At 45.4% G+C, this 16,406-nt stretch overlaps 1 protein-coding gene across 6 annotated transcripts in view; it reads left to right on the forward strand.

The window, feature by feature from the left end:
- The window catches only part of FBXO25 (F-box protein 25), a 491,440-nt gene that overhangs the window by 111,392 nt on the left and 363,642 nt on the right, over nucleotides 1-16,406 (forward strand). The window contains exon 1 of one of the 6 annotated variants that reach the window (XM_085610800.1): nucleotides 5,490-5,610. The exons of the other annotated variants lie outside the window; for them this stretch is intronic. The gene's annotated coding sequence lies outside the window, so the exon portion shown is untranslated. Of the gene's footprint in view, nucleotides 1-5,489; nucleotides 5,611-16,406 lie in introns of those variants that run through there. 6 annotated transcript variants of the gene reach the window in all.

Raw genomic sequence — 16,406 nt, forward strand, 5'->3', positions numbered from 1 at the left:
TAATTATTCTTGTGGGGCACAGGGTGAGAGGAGCGAGGGTCAAAGTGCCCTGTGCAATCCACTTTACAAGAGCCTCTGCTTCCAGCTCTATGTCACCAGTGAGCGTAGGAGGATGTAGATCTAGTTCGTATTTAAGAGCATCCGAGGTGATCTTATGAAAAGGTCTGGAGGTGGAAGATGGCTGCTTAACCCGAGTCAATAAGTGCTTTATCAGTTTAGGTAGCCTAAAACTGACCAGATAGTGGTCTGACCAGAGTAGGGGTAAAGGAGGCTCTGTCTGAATTAAGCAATTCGCAAATACCCGATCAAGGGTATGACCTTTCTCATACGTGGGGGCAGATACGCATGGAACTATATTGAGCGCACCCTAGCAAAGAAATCGTCTCCGAGGTGTCCTATTGATCCATGTGTATGTTAAAATCCCCTATAGACATACCAATGGGTACAACGCTGCCAGAGTTCAGTCCAATGGAAGCACAGATAACGATGGGAGACCTACGGAAAGGTGGGGTATCCAGAATATATCGCTCCCTGACCAACAATGGTCTGACAACACTCGACCCGCTCAGACACCGATGGGAGGCATGGTTGGGCCTGCTGGATGTTGAGGACTGGCGGGATTCCTAGATGGCTCCCAAAAGCATTACCACCTCTGCCAAGCTACGCCTGGTCCAGCTGTACTACGTTTGCTGTGCATACCTCCCCACCAGTTGCCTCTACAGGGTGGGCCTAAGAGCCACCTGTTCTTGTACACGATGCAGGCTTGAGCCCGCAGATTTTTACCACATGGTGTGGACATGTCCATGTCTCACCCCATACTGGGAGGCACTGGTATCTGAGCTGATGGGCGTCCTGGGCTGGGTGGTGCCACTTAAACCCTTGAACCTACTCCTGGGTATCACAGATGGACAAGAACAGAGCTGATCAGGTCTTCCTGGGCGCCGCCATTGTGGTGGCCAAGCGGAACATTGCCGCCGCATGGAAGAATCCTACTCCACCTAGCGTAACCAAATGGTGCAGAGGCATAGACTGGTGCACAGCGCAACAGAAACCACTGTATGAGGCAAGGGGTTGTCCGACCAAGCCCAGGAGGGTCTGGGGAACGTGGCGGGGACAAATTGAGTAGAATAATTCCCCCTTTCACTTCTGGGTGGTGTCTGTGTACGACCCTAGAGACTGGTACGGGCCACCATGTGGGCTGGCGCTTATCTGGTGATGACAGTAATTTAATGTACCATGCTTGAATTGAAGGTTCTGTGCTATTTTTTACTGTTCTAAAAATCAATAAAATTGATTATCTAAAAAAAAAATGTGCACTTTCTCCTGTGTGTGCTTTAATAAACTATAATGTTGTTCATGTATAATAGCAACACAGGCCACTCAAAGGGTGCGCATAACGACTGACTTGCCCCTTAGTTCACTATTATTGTCCGGGTTTGGGAGGAGGGGGCATGAATGTTCCTAAATTCATGTTTCAAAACTATCACTTAAAAAATACTTCTCAATACACTGATATAATTTAATTTACTTAGGTGAAATGGTTCTGCATGTTAATGAATTGCACTTTTTGAATCTTTTACACGTTTGCTGCAAAAAGGTTTTAGAATTGAAGGTGTTCGTAAAGTGATAGAAAGGAAGTAACTGGAGTGGCCTGGATTACTTAACTGTAATCAACATTTAAATAAATGTTTGCCCATTTATTTAGCATATTTTTAATGGTAGCGCTGAGTCAGTAAACAACAGCCCTGTTGACCAGGGAGCCGCACTTAAGTCTGGAGGGCTGCATGCAACCCCCCGGACCGTACTTTGAGTATCACTGTTCTAGAGGCTTCCCTTTAAATTCCCCAGACTTCCTGTTACCTGTCCTGGCTCCATACTAACTACCGGGGTATGCAGCCCTTTGTGTGGAGGCAGGACACAGCCCATTCAAATGTTACGAGGGCTGTGCCCAGCCCAGCCCTCCCATCCTCCCACTGATAGCCCATCAAGGCACATCTAAGCTCTGTATTGTGTGTGACTATATAGGAGGAATACGCAAAGCCCAACTGCCAGCTACACAGTCATGTGACCCAGAGACGTGCTACAGGCACTACATGTCTAAGGCAGGATGAGGCCAGCTTTCTAAAAGTGGCATTTTCTAAATTGTACTTTAAAAGTTTACCATAAAAGAGGATTTTTCACTATAATTCCAAAGACACCAAACATAAATTGGTTACCTGTTCCCATTGGGAAATTACAGCTTATTAAATGTAATAAGGTATGTCCTATGGGAGACGTAGGCCTTGCAGTAGCAAAAAAACATATTTCTGAGTTTTTCACTACCAGGACATGTAAAACTCAAGTGTACTTACTTTTTAGATACATTGCCCTCTGGGCTGACCAGGGCCTTCCCTAGGGAAACTTATATGTATTCAAAAGAAAGGATTGGACCTGGCAAAAGGTTTATTTTTTCTGGTCGAAAAGACAGTTTAAAATTGCACACTGAGGCTGCAATGGCAGGCCTCGGACGTGTTTGCAAGGCTACTTAAGTGGGTGGCTGAAAAAGTGCTGCAGGCTCATTAGTAGCATTTTAATTTACAGGCCCTGGGTACCTGTAGTACCAATTTACTAGGGGCGTACTAGTAAATTAAATATGCCATTTAGTTGCAAGTCAATTCTACTGTGTTTGGAGGATAGAGCACTAGCATGTTACACTGATTAGCAGTGGTAAAGTGCCTAGTGTTTTAAGGGCAACAAAATGACTTCAGCAAAACAGTGGAGGGAAAAGGCAAAATGTTTGGTGGTGACCCTCACCCTGCACAGAGGGTCAGGTCCAACAGTCCTGCTGAAATTCTTTAATTAAGATCATACTATAAATAGTAGCCATGCAGTGTAGTGTTGGAAATGATCAATTAATGTATGGCAGAACTTCTGCGTAATGACTGTTGTGGCAAATAATAAAACATAGCGACCTCCCGAGAAGTGCTGGTTCTGCGTTTTTAAAGTATAGCAGACCTGCAAGACTTATTCATATTCTCCAAAAAAGGCATGGCAGCACTTCTAAGGAGTGGTGGTATTTTTCGTGAAATGTAAAGAGCATAACAGTACTAATAAAAAGCATCCGTCCTTCCAGTTAAAAATTTGGCAGCATTGTTAAAAGTGCTTACTAATATGGTTGTGACATGATGGGTTCCTGGACTCCATTTCCCAAGAGCAGTTAGACAGCTACTTGGTACCAGAAATTCTTGCCCCACAATGCAGAGTTATCAAATTTGTTATTTTAATTTCCAGAACTAATGGAAATGTAATGCAATTATATGTACAATTTGGCCTTAATTTACATTTCATTGGGGAGTGAACCCCCAAATTACTATAAAGATCTACAGTTCTGTCATGTTTAGACCATTGTTTCTACCGCAAAATCACCATGCCCTGTTCATCCTCTCAAGGGTTTTTTGTGGTAGACCCTGTGTTCTTCCTTAAAAAACTATATTTAATTTCTTCCAGCCTTCACCAATGGTACTGAACTAGACTGCTATATAACATATACTATGCAACAAAACATTGCTGGTTCTATCCTTTTTGGAGACCTCACTCCAACCATCCCCCAAAACACCTTTTGCATTTTTTCATTCCCAGCGGCCATGCATCCCACCCGTCAAAGTTTTTTTTATAAACCCTGATAACCAAATGCAGAACCCAAGTCACCCTCCCAAGATCACAAGGGCAAATTAGTGGACACCACTCTTCGGGTATGTAAGACCAGGAAAGTATTTTTACCACCCGCACTCAGTAGATTAGGTCCCTATGAGCAAGGAAACCGGCAATGTGGCTTTCTACATTAGAAAGCCCCTGTAGAAGAACGTTTGCAACCGCCTAAGTGTCGAGTTTGCCTGCTCTGTGTTAGATAATAAAGTAGCGATAACCCCTGTGGTCGATAAGAGAATAGCCACTTTCTTAGAAAAGTATGCAAAAGACCCCAAAACGTACATTGATAGATCGCAGCCCTCAAGCAAGGATAACTTGCCCAACATATCTGGCCCTCTCACTAAGATTTTAGACATGGGAGAAGAAGACAAATTTCCAAGATCATACATTTCTCCTGATATTTTGTCTATCTGGGCCCAAAGGGTGATAGTCTTCCTTGAGAATGCTAACTGCACAACTTCTACCAACCTATGTGGATTACTTTTGAGATGGACTGTACACTAGGGGATTAGCCATTACAGAAGTAGGGCAGTGGCTCGGGGGCATTTTCAAGGATCCCTTTGTTAGAGGTGGAGTAATCTATCAATTTTCACTTCCCTGGACAAGGCCAAGGCTTCCGGTAAGAGTTTTGCCCCTAAGGTTTTTTTGGGCTGGATGATACACAGGGCTCTCAGCTGCCTGCTTTTCCTAATCAAAGCCCTGTCAGAGGCCAAGGGTCTAGAGGAGGACAGTGGCAGGACCAGCTTTGAGTTGAGGGATTTTGTTCCCTCTAGTGGGCATGCAAGAGTGTGAGGAACAATGGGCACATTCAGAAGCAGTAACAACCATGGACGTTTTCCCAGCAAGTATTTCCCCTTCTTGTCTTGTAACAAAAGGTGGGGGTTAACCCAGTTTGTTCCCAGTTGACACATTCTCACTTCAGAAGCTTTGGTGCTGCAGACTTCTTAGGTGTTACATATAGAATTTCATGGTTCTCCAAGACTGTTCAAACATCCCCAACCACTAACTTTTTCTATGAAAAAATATCTGTTGTATACCAAGAAGTAGTGAGCCTTCAAGCAAAAGCATCAGTTTCCATAACGTCCCTACACCCAAGAAGGTTTGTAAGCAACTATTCCAGGAGGAGACAATCAAAATCATAAAGTGTCAGTATTCAGCAACAAATTTGTGTGAACTCGACAGATGGATAGTGGTCCGCCATTTCAAGATGGGAAGAATACATAGTTGTCCTTACAGGTGAACTACAACTATTAATTATTAAGGAAACTGTTCGGAGCAGTTTCGTCGCCCACAATATCTTTTTGGGTCCACTATGTTATTTTAGCAGGAAGAATTGATACAAACCTGCTTTGTGTGAAACACCTTTCTTTTGGGGTCTTGACTGGAAGGTAGTATGAATACAGCAGATTGGTCCTTCGATTATACTATTAAGAGGTTGTACTTTAAACCAGTCGTGAATGTGGCCTCCCTGGTAATCAGTAATATTTCAACCAGCATAGTCCTCACCATCAGTCCTGACACAGAATTATAAATGTCCTAGCTAATGTAAAGGAAACGTATCAGTCTTATTAAGGATTCGAAGGTGAGGATTATCCCACCCGTGATTATCTGTTTGGACCTGTAACACGTCCATGAAATAAGTTAAATTGTGTTGAGAGAAGAAACGAGGTGGAAGGTTATCAAATTCTTTATAGTTGCCATTTTCATAGAGATAATGAAAAATGGTGAATACTTGAAGTTGTGAGATCACCTTGTTATATGAATTGATTGTTTTCAAGATGGTAATGATTTTACTTCTCCTTAGGGAAAGTCCAGAAGCATGATTGAGATGGAGATGATGTTTCGGCTGATGATGTGCGGAGAAATAGGAGGCATATAAAGTTTCAGGGTCTATTCAAGGGACAGCTGAGAGTGAATTGGAAGGTAGACTGAACTGAGTTCTCATGCGAAGTGTTGTTTATGTAATTAGTTTGGTGTTTATTGACACTGTTGGGGAATTAAAGCATGATCCTCACCCCCATGTCCTTTATAGTATTGGAGCTTTCCTTTACGTTGGCTAGAAAATTAATACCTCCAAAGATCAGGCACCATGTTTTTGTTTTTTTTTGTAAATGAGCAGAACTTCAGTTGTGTGTCCTGACTAGATACAGAAAAAGATAAGTGGCTACAGAAATGTAAGCCGGAACTGTATAAAAAATAAAGTATGAATTATCAAACATTACAGCTGCTGACATGGTTAAGGGGAATTTACTTACCAGTTTTTCACGAATATATTCAAAGTTTCAGATCCTGTTTGAGTGAAAAAGATGGGTTATTATGGAGTAGTGACAGCAAGTATTGAGGATGCCATAGCTATTTATAATAAAAAAAGGGGAGAGGAGTTGGCTTAATGGCTAGGGCGGTCGACCTCGAATCTGGGGAACCAGGTTCAAGTCTCGGCAATGACGCTGAACATCCTGTGATTCTGGGCTAATCACTTAATCTCCCCGTGCCTGAAAAAATGAATATGTCCTTATGTAATGCAACTGGTGCTATGTAAAGCGCTCTGATACCTGATTCGGGTCATGTTCGCGCTATACAAAACTCTGTATAAAAAAACAAAACAAAAAAAAACAATTCAGCCAATCCTATTTAAAATGCGATTCACCAACAAATAGGAATTTTGACTTTTATACATGCATAGGAACTGTTTTTGTCTCCCTCATTCACTAAATTTGTGTGTGAAATCAGATTGTGCACTCAAGAGAAAAACGTATCTGTACAGATTTCTCTTCTTACTTAATGTACTTCTGTTCCTCTACACCCAGCATGATTTCAATCTTGCCTTAAGTTTTATGCTTGCTGTGAAACTGAGAGCCCACTATTTTTCCCCTCTTTTCATTAACTCCCCTTCCAGTGCCGGGGGTGTGACCTCCACATCCATATTGCTCACAACCAGGCTCAATGGATGTGGAGGTCATGTCCAAGTGCCTGGCACTGAAGCAGCTGCTGTTGCATGCCACTCCAGTACCTCCCCCTTGCCAAATCACCCTGGGTCAGAGAGGACAACTATCTTACTCCTACCCAGGAGAATGAGACGGTCCTGCAACGGACACAATCACGTCAGTGATGCGATTACTTCAATTGTAGAACTGGCACCCAGGAAATTGCTGCCTTCCCCGCGCGGGGGCTGAACACTGACCTGTTCTCCACACTCACAGGGATTTGAGCCAAAAGGGTGGTATCGCTGAAAAGATGAGAAACTTCACTTACGATGAATACCTCTCTTAGCCTGGAAAGCAAGTACATCCTAGACCTAGTGGTATGTGTTTGCCTTAGACAGCCGGTTTCGTTTGATAGAGATGGTGATCCTTGGACAAGGGCCTGTGCCTCCCCCAGACCGCTAAAGCAAAGGTGGGAGTTGCCCACCATGGTATAGGGCCATGATCCCACATCAGAAGGAGGCACAGCAGCCTGCTTACCCCTCAGGGAAGCAGATTTTGGGTTTTGCCCCCAATCTGCTCCCCCTAGGAGAGGGATGAAAGCTCATTACCCCATTAAAAACAAAGGGTTTGGGGGCACCCTGGTGTAGTTTTAGGGTGGTATGCCCCCAATCTGCTCCTCTGGGCCAGAGGGGGCAGCGTGCCTGCTAGACACTTGGGATATTACAAAAAACAGATGTGGGTGCAGTTCAGCCTAGGGTCATGCCTTCTCTGCAAAATGGGGCAATGCAGTGTTTCTGTCATCCAGGGAGGAAGATTGAAAGGGGCATGGGGGGTGGGGGTTACGGATTAGGCCCAGCCACACAGGTGGCGGCCTGTTGTTCTCTCGATAAGTGGGGGTAGGAAACAATGGGTGGTAGGAAGTTTCCGTCGCAGAAACAAAAGTTAAGCACATGATTTTAGGCAAAGTTTGAGGTTTGCAGTTCATTGTGGGTAAGAGAACTGCATGGGATCCATGCAAGGCACAACTCCCAGGACTCCACCAGTAGTCTAGTTTTCAAAAATGTCTCTGTACATAGGTTTCCGAGGATAGCGGCTCAGCCGACGCTCAAATGCCACAACTACACCCATTGCCAAATCAGGTCATTGTATTTTTGACAGGAAATGTTGATTTCTCCGCATTGGGTTAGGGGCCCCTGTGTGTTTTGGTGCTAAGCCCACCCACACACATGGGGTATTGATTTTACTGGAATACGTGTGGAATGTACGCTGGGTGGTCGGAAATCTGTGGAGCCCTGCAGAACAGAACTTTCTCTGATAGAAATATGAGGAAAATGTATGTTTGAGTCAAAGTTTTAAGTTGCAAGGGCATTTGATGAAAAAATGTCACAGTATCCATGCACATCACACAGTCGTGAACTTCCCTGGGTATCTAGTTTTCAGAAGTTTCTGGGTTTGCTAAGTTTCCCTGGGTGTTTGTAGAGTTATGACCCTAATTCTCCAGCTACAGCTACTCACATAAAAGCGTTCATTAAGTTTCCCTGGGTGTTTGTTGAGTTATGGCCCTAATTCTCCAGCTACAGCTACTCACATAAAAGCGTTCATTTTGCTGGATGAAATGCCATGTGTTGAGTTTTTTCGGGTGTGTATTCTTGCAGCCACACAAGTGGGGTACCGTTTTTATCTGGAGAAATGTGGGAATACATAATAGTAGAACATTTGTTATTACCATTTAGGGTACTATGCATTTTTGGCTTCAAATTTAAGACAGGGTGCAAGAAAGAAGACGTTTTGCAAAATGTACTCTAAATCACATGATGGTAGGGGTATCCCAAAATGCAGAAGTATACAAATAACTACTTTTCCTGAACTCATTAAGTTGGGCACATTTAAAAAATGCACAAGTTTCCTTAATACCCATTTCCCATTCCTCATATATATTTTTTTAATTACATTTTATTGTAAGCAACAAAGAGCTGCATGTACAATTTTCGATCTGCAAAACACTTCATTACAGTTATTTCATTGCATTTAGCGACGTTCAATTTCACAACTACTTTCTCTATTATTACATATCATCCTCTGGAGTCACTTTCTTCCTCGGGGGGGGTACATATATCTCCTCTATACATATTCCATTTTCCCCATATTCCACTTTATTTTTTGGGACATTTCCTATTAACAAATGTGGCCTTCTCCGCCACCATAGCAACATCCATATCATTACTCCATTGCACCGCAGAGGGTATATTTTCGGCCCCCTACTTTTGCACAATGTTCCTCTTGGCTATCATCATGCCAGTCATTGCCCATTGTCGTTCGGCGTGTGTAAGGTCTGTAGGTCCCCATACATTTAAAAGACAACATTTGGGCTCCAGCTGGACTTGTTTCCCTGTTACCTCTGCAATGGTCCTCAGCACTGTCTCCCAGTACGGTCCCAGTTTCGTACAGCCCCACAATGTGAGGTAGAAGGTGCCCATGTCCCCACACTGCCGTAGACAACTCGGGTCAGGAGACCTTCCCAACTTATGTAGAACTACCTTGGTACAGTAGGACCTATGTAGTATTTTGAACTGTACCAGCCGTAATTTGGAGGAGATTGCCACCTCCTTAGGCAACGCTACAGCGTCTCGCCAGTCAGGGTCATCCATTTCTCCCACTTCTAACTGCCAGGATTCCCTGAGTTGGTCAAATGGGTCTACTCGGTTATTGATGAATTTTTTTATATGTTAGTGAAGTTGCTCGTTTGTATAAGTGGTCTGTGAGCAATCGGTCTTCTAGGGGTGACGACTCCGGGAGAGTCTCGGCCGGAGGGAGGACCGCCTCTATGGCATGTTTGATTTGCATATATCTTAACTGTTCCCTCTGGGCCATTTTGTACTGATCTTGTAGATAAGCGAAACTGACCACCTTTCCATTGCGCCAAAGCTCCCCCAGCCGGGAGATTCCGATCAGGTCCCAGTTTCGAAACCCTTTTCTGTTGCCCAATGTTCCTAATCGGCCTGTGTCCCATAAGGGCGTGTGCTGTGTAAATCTACCCGTCCACCCCAGGTGTCTGTTAACCGATTGCCATATACGAACAGTATGCATCGCTGGGCCCATTAGGCCATTGGTTCTGCATTGGGCGTAAAGCGCTCCATTAACCCCTCCAACCCCCAGGGTCATCCTGTCTAGATGATATGTGGGATCTGTGTCTGGAACGTGCAACCATTAGTTAATTACCGTGAGTTGCGAGGCCCAGTAGTACGCCTTTATGTCTGGCAGGGCTTTCCCGCCATTGTACCTACTCCGCGTCAATTTGTGTGCAGCTATTCTGTCCGGTTTGCCGTCCCATAAAAGGGCTGTCACTTCTGAGTTCACTGCTTTAAAGTATGTGTTGGGGACTGGGTATGGCGTGTTGTCCAGGACGTAAAGGAATCTGGGCAGTGCCATCATCTTAAAGAGTGCCGCTCTGCCCAGCAATGTAAGCGGTATTGCCCTCCAATGTTTGGTGTCCCGTTTCAGTCTTTGCAAGGGGGCTGTAGGTTCAAGGTAAAAAAGGAATCTTGGTCTGAGGTAATATGAATGCAAAAGTACTTAAAACTGTTCATGACTATCTGGACTTTACAGTCTCTCTGCAACCGTGGGGGAGCTCCATGCAGGACGTATAGTACAGATTTATCCCAGTTAATGGGATATCCTGATACCAAACCAAACACAGCACAAATATTAAGAATTGCGTGTAGAGATCGTGTAGGCGAGGTGATATATAGTAATACATCATCGTCATAGAGGGATATACGGTCCTCCCATTCCTCCCTCCACTTTAGTCCTCTTATCATAGGGTCCCACCTTATCCAGGTCGCCAATGGCTCTAGGGCTAATGCAAATAGTAGGGGTGATAGTAGACAGCCTTGTCTTGTCCCTCTACCCAGAGTGATTTCCTTTGATGTATGACCATTCACTACTACATGCGCTATGGGGTCGGTGTAAAGTAAGTGCACCCATGAGCAAAACTTTGGCCCAAATCCTAAGTGTTGGAGTACCGCAAATAGGAAGGCCCACTCCACGGAATCAAAGGCCATCTTTGCATCCAGCAATAGGCCTGCGGCGTCTTCCAGTATAGTGTGTTTTCTGCCCAAGACGCCGTGCAGGCGTCTTAGATTTAATGCGGTGTTTCTACCGGGCATGAAACCGGACTGGTCCGGATGAATCAGTTTGGAGAGGTATGGTGTAAGACGAAGCGCCAGTGTTTTTGCTAATGTTTTCCCTTCCACATTGATTAATGAGATCGGGCGATACAATGAACATTCCTCCACTGGTTTGCCTGGTTTATGTATGGCTACAATAGTGGCTAGCCATTGGTCTTTAGGGAGTGTCCCCATTTCTTGACTTGTCTCATACATACGCAACAGGTATGGGGCTATCTTATCTGTTGTGCACTTATATAATTCTATTGGAATACCATTTGGACCTGTGGCCTTCCTAGATTGTATTTTAGTGATAGCTACGTTGAGTTCATCTACCGTCATGTCAGCTTCTAGTCTGTCAGCTTCTTGGGGTGTGAGTCGAGGCATATGAATATCTTAAAGAAAAGCGAGTGCTTCCTGTATGGTGGTGGTATTTGTGGATGTGTAAACTCGCTCATAGTGCCGTACTAGCATGTCCACTATGAGTTGTGGGTCAGTTGTAATTTCGCCCCTATCTGTGCTATCCATTTATGTGATTTTTCCCTTTTGTCAAGCCATGAGAGGAGCTTGCCCGCTTTATCTCCAGATTCGTAGATCCGGTGTTGGGTGGCTGTCATGCGAGACACGGCAGCGTTTCGAAGACTTTCACGATATTCCTGTCTTTTTATGCGCAAAGTGTGATTGATCCCATCTGTAGGGTTTGTCATCTGTCGGGATTCCAATCGCACTATCACATGCTTCATTTTTTCTATATCCTGTTTCTCCCCTTTCTTATGCCCCTCAATTTGCGATATAGCATGACCTCTTATTACTGGCTTGTATGCTTCCCACAACGTAACTGGGGAAGGGACTGAAGTTTCATTATCTTGAAAGTGGTGCATGGTTGCCCTTATTAAGGCTTTCTTAATCTTAGAGTTCAGGAGGTACCCCGGGTATATAGGATACATACGACTTTGAGTAGTGCGATGTGTTAGTAGTTCCGCCGTGATCGGTGAGTGATCCGAGATTCCCCTGGGTTAGTGTGCGGCTCTACCTAGTTTATTCAGACTGTCTATTGCTACCAGTATGTAGTCTATACGGGAAAGGCTGTTATGTGCGCCGGAATGGAATGTGTAGTGCTTCTCATTTTGATTTTGGAACCTCCATATGTCTAACAGGCCATGGGCATCTAAGAAGTCGTCCAGAGGTGAGCTAACCCGATGTTGTGGGCGAGTCGGTGTGCGATCTAGTGTGTCGTTTGCGGTCATATTAAAATCTCCTCCTATCATTAAGTCTCCTTCCGGTAATGTTAAGAGAAATTTGCCCAGATCTTGTAGGGCGGTAGTTTGCAGTGCAGGTGATATGTAGACAGATACAAAATTAATTGTGCGTCCTTCCCACTGCATCGAGACTGCAGCAAATTGACCCTAGTCATCTTTAAAGGTACGATGGATAATGAGGGAGAACTGTTTTCGTATCAGTATCCCCGTCCCCCAGGATCCGGTCGTGAACTCTGAGTGCGACACTAATTGAAACCCCCATCTATCCAGGGCCCGACATGTGGAGCCCGTCAGGTGCGCCTCTTGTAGCAGTGTAGCTGCCAGAGATATACGTTTCAGGTATTGTAGTACCAAACCTCGTTTTATCTTATCCCGCAGGCCATTTACGTTCCATGAGAGAAAGGACACCCTTGGCCATATGGTACGCTGTATTGCTAGGTCATGTGACGCCATTGGGTATGTTAGTCTTCGTGATATGTTGAGGTGTGAGAATCGTCATGTGCACATTTTCAAAGTGAATATACAGTGACAATTGCAGATCTAGAACCATTAGAACTTCAACATTATAAGCATTCCTACCAAGGAGATACACTGATCACGTCTTCCCCATCCCTTCCCCCACACATCCCCCCCCTCCCTGCATCCCTGCCTAGTAGGTTCAAAACTACCCACCTCCCCAATAGCAGAGTGCCTATGATCCCCAACAAAGAAGAAATCATGAACATAGGGTTACGCGGTGTGGCGCCTGTGAGTCCCTCCCTCCTGGGCCCGCAGCAATCCCAATTACATTGTATTTCCCTAATGGTGTATATGAGTGTCTCTAGTCCTCAACTGAAACTGTGCGCCACCCAGTTGGTTCATGAGCGCCGCTGAGGCATTAATTCAGAGCTTTTCTACCCCCCATTATAGACTGAACAATAAGTGAAATATCTACCGACTATTGTCGTCGTTGCAGTCTTTTCATTTCCCGGAGCGTGCAATTTCGCTGCCAGGACTCCCAGATCTGGACGTTCTGGATCTTGACGGTGAGCGTCGCCTGTTTTCGAGTCTGTGAACTGTGTCTTTGGAGTAGGAATTGGCACTTCTGTTGGCGGTGTCTTCTCTGCGGCGTTGGGACGTGGCCGGTCCCTCATCAAGCCATCGTTGGGCGTTGTCTGATGTCGTGAAGAACCATGATTTTTCTCCATCCAGTACCTTCAATTTAGCTGGGAAGAACATCATTTATTTTAGACCTCTGTCTCTGAGTGCCCGTTTGATGCCCTCAAAAGAGCTACGGTCTCTCTGCACTTTCAAGGTGAAATCTGGGAAGAATCTGATTGTTGCGTTATCATAGGGAAGATCTCCTTTCACTCTAGCTGCTTGCAGGATTGCATCTCTGTCTCGGAAGTTCAAGATACGGGCAATAATAGTGCGGGGCGGAGCACCAGGCCGTGGCTTCGGGATTGGAGCCCTGTGTGCCCTCTCGATGGAAAATAGCAGGGAGAGTCTCTTGGGTTTGAGTTGATTAAGGATAAGGTCTTCGAGGAAGAGGTCCACGCTGGGCTCTTCTGCCTCTTCAGGCACCCCCACTACTCGTATGTTGCGACGGGCTTGTCCTTCCTGATCATCCAGGTGTAGTGCCATTTCCTTATGTTGGTGTACCAGTTTTTGCACCTTTTCTCCAATTCATGTGTGACGTCTTGCAGTTCGCTTACATTTTCTTCCGTGGCCGTAACTTTCAGACATCTTCCGCTTATCGGCCTGCATAAGGTTCATTTCGATCGTGACCTTGTCTATTTTGGTCTCCAGGTTAGTTCCAACTGCCTGTATTGCCGCCATTATTGAGCCTAGCGAAGGCTCTTCTGCTGGTGTGGCCTCTTCATTTACTCCAGAATCAGTCGTGAGCTGTCATGGTACTGCGTATTTATCCATTTTGTTAACCTGGATGGTGGTAGTCCCGTTCTTCGGTTTTGTCATGTTGAGATGGAGGAGTCGCCTGGATCGCTGCAGCATCTCAGCTATACAATTGTCTTATGTTGGGTTGGTCACGCGATGAAGGGCAGCGACGTGGCAGTTATGATGTCCCGGTAATTCTGGGAGGAGGGAGGGGGGAGCTTTCAGTGTAGAACGTGAGCGGTCCGCTCTTATTAGTGGCTCCCCAGAATGCGGACTTATCCCCGCTACTGCGTCGTTATCTGCCGGTGGTATGCCGCGTCTATCTCTACTTGTTGGGTGTTTCCTCACAGCCCCCTTCGGAGGTGCGCTCCAATGTCACCACCCGCCAATTCTTCTGCTCCACCCCTGCCCGGATTGCTCTGTCTAAGGGTGACAGTGGAGCACGCAGTGGCTGGCGTTTAGTTTTGCGCCCTTTTCAACGTGGCTTATCCCGCATAGGACACACCTGGTCTTCCTCTCTTCTGTGTCACGCTTGTCTGTGCCTCACTGTAGGGTGTAGTATGAGTGATGATCTCCCGTCTAGCCGCTGCTTTCTCATGCACTGTGCAGATCTCTGCTTTCCCCGGCGCCATGCGCGCTTCAAACGCGGGGGAGAGGGGAAAGGAGTGCTCGCCAATGATCCCCCCTCCCCAATCTCACCTCGGTGCTTGATTGCCGATTATTTCGATGCGAGGCTTTTCCGAGGCTGGGATGAGTGCAGCTGTGGTAGGCCTGAAGCCGCGATCCTCGCGTGCCGCGGCCTTCAGCCTCAGTGTTCTGCCGTCTGCTACGAGGCTCCGCACCCCGCCGTCTATGCCAGGTCCGCGTTACGCTGATTTCCAGCGGCTCAGATTTTGGTGCAGTGCTTGCGTCTGGAGAGGCGGGATTTCACCCACCACCGGTCCTCGGCTAAGGGGGCCAAACTGCACTGGTACCTTGTCAGGGATTTGCGGATTAGATCCGGATTTCAGGTTTATCACTGCGGGCCCTGCTGGAGCTCTGGAGCTACGCCGCCATTACGCTCTGCCCCTAGCCACCCCATTCCTCATATTTTACTGTATACATTTCTGCACGACTGGTACACAATCAAAATATTCAAACATTCAGGACAGTTGTTGGCTGTGACTACTGTGTGTTTTTGGAGAAACAACAAACCATATATATCTTCACAACCAGAAGTGTTTACCGCACGTAACAATATATTGGTTTTTTTAAATTGGCCTGTGATGTATTACAAGGACAAACCTTTATACCCACGAAGACCAGGGTAACGTTTTAGATATATATACGAAGTGCTGTGGACATCATTTAGTGGGAAAGCCTCATTTAGGTAAATAGTGAGTGCTACAATTAATGTAATTGCTTTAACAATCTAAAGTATTAGTCTCAGTTCAAGACACACAATAAACTACTCTGACAGGTGTTTTAATAAATAGTAAGTATTATCCAAATGCTTTACAATCATTAATGTAGCATTATATAGAAGTGCAAATGACGCAGTGCTCTCGTGAATGTGTGACTATATACCACATAAATGTAAGACACTGTATGCCCCAGGTTCAATAAACAACTCCCAATAAGAAAAGATATCCGAGTGTTGCATATACATCATATTCACATTGGATATATTGAACCAAGGGGAATATGTCGACGTTTCGATCCAGGATTGTTCATAAGGTCTCCTCAGGACTAAGTTGTTTGGCCTAGGACCTGCAGGACATGGAACTGAACCCCAAATAATCGTGTGTCAGTACACACCTCCATATAATACACTACTCACCAATAGAGGTGTAACCACTCTAGCGTATTTGAAAGTGGAACGATCGCAAACTCGGCCACGTAAAGAAATGGTCCGGTCATGGCCTATGTGAGTCAGCCCGGCGACTGGATCGTCCGACATAATACGAAAATGCATGTTAATCAACAGTAATAATAAGAAAAGGCATGTGGCCTCCGGGAGTAACACCAGTCCTTTTCCAGTGTCCAAATCCTGTGACCCAAAAGGTGTCACAACCTAATACAAAAGGAAAACAAAAGCATATTAAGGGTCTTCATTTAGTTGTGTGACCCACCCACTTGCATTGTCATGGTGGTGCTCAGTGGGCTAGGGGAGTGTTCCAAAAGTTATGAGGTTTCTTCAAAATGCTGACCATGCACATGAATATGCAAAGTGAACCAGGAATACCTAAGTAAGTGATTGCGCTACCTCCATTGGAGGCCTGCTACCATCCCCATCAACAATTATAAGTTCAGTGCTCGTCTCCAGTCAGTCGAGCTACGGACTACAAAATATGCGAAAGTTGTATCTATAATCCAGTATGTGCTGCCTGTGTATTCGTGTGGTTATGGGTTACGAAACAAGCACCCTGTGGAATAGCCCTCCAGTACCAATCATTGCATCCAGTACGTCTTTCACCATTACACACCACTATGCGTGCTGTAAAATAACCATGTGT

Source organism: Triturus cristatus, chromosome 6 (genome assembly GCF_964204655.1).
Source record: "Triturus cristatus chromosome 6, aTriCri1.1, whole genome shotgun sequence".
Classification (NCBI taxonomy): domain Eukaryota; kingdom Metazoa; phylum Chordata; class Amphibia; order Caudata; family Salamandridae; genus Triturus; species Triturus cristatus.